Source organism: Octodon degus, unplaced genomic scaffold, assembly GCF_000260255.1.
Source record: "Octodon degus isolate 3935 unplaced genomic scaffold, OctDeg1.0 scaffold00070, whole genome shotgun sequence".
NCBI classification, from domain to species: Eukaryota; Metazoa; Chordata; class Mammalia; order Rodentia; family Octodontidae; genus Octodon; species Octodon degus.
Window position 1 is genome coordinate 1188708 of NW_004524646.1, and position 3708 is coordinate 1192415.

Below are 3708 nucleotides of genomic sequence, written 5' to 3' on the forward strand. Positions count from 1 at the left end.
ATGTACAAGGTATATGCTTCCCAGACATACACGGCTACTTTTCCTCCACATTTTCACCATGGCAATTTAAGTAGTGAGTGTGAATGACAGTATGAAACTGGTTACTGAATCAGCTATGAGCTTGGATGGCCTCGACATACATACTCAAGAAATGGTGTTTTATTAACTGAGTGTGCTACTTTTTCTCTAACAGGGGTGGGGAGTGGGGAACTCAGGCCACAGTCATGAAAGGATAAAATACAATTTCTAGGTTTACCATATTGAAGTCTTTGAGAATCCAATATGGAATATCAACTATTTGCAGAAGCGGAGAAGGCTTTCTCTCCACTCTTGCAAATGAAACACAGTGGAAAAACACTGCTGTATGTATTCCAAATAAATAGTCTCGGTTTCGATGCTAACAAACCAGGAAGGGTAGCGTGAGCATCTCACGGTAATTTAGAAAAGGGTCTTTTCACCTCGGTCTGATTTCAGAAGCACAACGGCAAGATGCAGCACCATAGACACATTGGTTTCGGCTGTTAAAAGATGAATTGTTTTTAAAAATGGTGTTTTCCTTCCTTAATTTTTGGTCAGTGAAGCTAGCACTTTGTTTGCTGGACTGTGAAAGAATGCCAAGGTCGCACGCATTGTTCATGATAAAGCAACCGAGCTGATGAGTCTGTGCTTAATTCAAGAATAACCAGCAGGAGAGCAGACATTGAGTCAGCCACCGCGGCTGGTGCTCTCAAAGGAAGAGGGGTTGACAGGTGACTTCACAAAGGTAGGCAGGTCTATAGAGAACACTGAATGTCGTGTGTAAATCCTCATGAAATTCCAAGAGACAGGAACACCACACAATGTATATACTTTGATTTACACATTCCATTACAAAGAAAAAAAAAAGACACCATTACAACTTTGTAACTGTGTTAACTGCAGTATAAACCAAAGTCCAGAGTCTGGCAGGTAACTAAAAGGGGTTTCTCACTTAGGTTATATAGCAAAAGTGTTGATGTATATTATATATAGTAGTATAAATAATAAAAAAGTATTATTTAAATTAGATCACAGTGCTGCATTATGTGCATAACAGTGTTTGATATAGTATTGGTGGGCTGGGACCTACAACACTAAGGACTTAACTGTCAACACTGGTAAATCACAATCAAGAGGGGACATAGAGTTCCAATGTTTTCTTTTGGTGGCAAAAAAGAAAAAAAAATCCTGAAGATGAAAGGAAAAAAATACTTCTCCACAGAATCAGAAAAATAAATCGCAACATCTGGGCAGCTGTGATCCACCAGAAAGAAACGAGTCCCAATCTGAATAAAGTCGAAAGGGAAAGAGAAATCACATTGAATTTAATCCGATCCCGTAGGGAAAGCCCTCTCCTCTAGGTCACTTGTAGACATCTCTTCCCTCTGGAGGAGACCTTCAGCAGGATGCTGGCGGTCCCGCAGAGGAGTCCCTGTTGCTCGAGTCAGGCGCACGTGGTGCTGGGCAGACCACTGTGCTGGACTCGGAGCGGGCAGAGCGCCATCCTTACTGTTTTCACTCCAGAGCCCACTGCCCTGTGCATCATGACCCTTGGGCAGGGGCACCATTCAGCACAGTGGCCTCTTCCCAAATGTCCCATGGTGGCACCTGCCACAGAAAGCAGGCCCTAGCCACGTTGAATACTTCACTAAGAAAAATTCATTCCTGGGGAGGCCTCTGATACATTCCTTCTTCAAAACTGCCCCAAGACTGCAAACTGCCCCGGGTGTCTTGGTCATGGTTTTCTCAAATGACCATCGAAATGTGGGTTTGGTTCCTCAGATCGATGGCCTTACCAAAGAACTCTTCAAAATACACTGATTAGAGATGGGAGAGGGAGCTAAGGGGGGCTGTGGGATAAGGCTGGGAAAGTATCTAGGACGAAAACCTTTTCCACACAGTACTAGGTAAGACAATTATAGTAGAATAAAAACAACCATGTGTATTTCATTTAAGAAAAAAAAGAGCTGCAGTCTTTTCTTCTTAAATGTGTCTGAGGGCCAATAGCAAGTCATTGTAGATACTGTGGTGCTGATGGTTTTCCAAAGCATCTTTGAGTTGAATATTGCTATAGTTCCCTGCACCCCCCACCCCCGCCCCGTGTGAGTGCGTGAGATACTGGAATGACACACGAACCCCTGCTTCTCCCAGCAGGAGAAATGAAGCAAAAAACACCACCCCCTGAACTGGGTGCAGGTGAAGCTGTCAGACTAATGGATACATATGCTAGTTTGGAAGCTAAAAGAACACCTGACATTTGGGAAGGGATTCCAAGACTAAAGTGAATTACACTTAAGCAAAATAGTCTTTCACAAATAGGCTTGTGCTTAAATTCTCTACTGCTCTTGGAGGAGGGCACAAGAGAGGGTGCCTTTAGCCCCTTGGCTTGTTAAGGACATGAACGACCTCGTTCTGTAATGAAGTCACTACAAACAGCCACATACACAGCAATATTTTTTTTTCTCCCTTAACAATTAAAATACAAAGTTAAACTAAACACAATTGAGCCATTGTTTTGGTTATGCATAATGTGTATGCCTCCAAAAACAGAAGAAAAAAATAGAAAAAAAAGTACCCTCACTAAAGTTTCCCCAACAAGTCTTCCAGATCTGACAAAGATGCCAAGGGAGGCTTAGGAAAATGACACTTAGAAAGCTGCCCGATGAGGTATTTATGCAAAAAGAGTGGTTCTGGAGTTAAGAACACACTGTTATATTTCTCTATTTCTCAAAGAGATCAGAAAAGTAAATCACACACATTGCATTTTATTCTTTTCTAAAAGAGGCCTCTCCGCCCCTTTAGAAAAATGAAATGAGGGGAGACAGCCACTGTGGGGGTTTTCACCGGAAGAAGTCCCCTGCCACAAACAGCGCTGGAAGTTCACCTGTCCTTCCCGAGGGAAGTCAGAACTGGATGTCTTGGGTGTGGGCGACTGAGGCGGTGGTGGTCTTTTGGGCTTGGTCAGGTGACAGCACAAATCAAAGCTCGGCTCAGGTCTCAGAGCTGTGGATGGCTTTTATGGCATCAGACGCTGGGGAGGAGGAGGGAAGGGAGCACTGCAAAAACATACCCATCTTCCCATCTACACCCTGGGTGGATTCAAGGTCAAGGTAGCTAAAGAATTTGACCTTCCTTATAGGTGTAGATGTCTTCTAGTTCCTCTCATCACTGGCCCACAGAAAGGTAGTTTGGGGAATGCACCAGTTAATTCCCAGCATCCCGGCTGATGGAGTCCTGCCAGGACCTAGTCCTGCCAGGTAGACCCGGTTCTGGCTCACCAGTGTATCCTACCACAAGTTCAAGGTCATCTCAGTTCCCTCCTTCTCCTCAAACATCAGATCCTGAGCCAGGGTTGTGGGTGTTTTTGTTTGTATTTCAGTACTTCCCTCCATCTGGATGGAAGAGCATACTCTTAGCAATTTCTCTTTGGATCTCCAAAAAAGAAAAAAAAAATTTTTTTCTTTTTTTGTTTAGGCAAAGGACAGGAGTTTCTGGTCTGTGTGACAAGGTCTTGTTGAAATTCAGCTCTCCCGATCTAGGTGGTCTTAATTCCAGGTTGGTTAGTGTGCTGAGGTGTTAAGAAGGTCAGCCCCTCCTCCCTAGCACAGCAGCTGGGGCTGGCCTTCCAGGCCACCAGGGTCTCTTCCTCCTTCACAGGTTCCCTATCTCATACCCTCACCTAATAAGGCC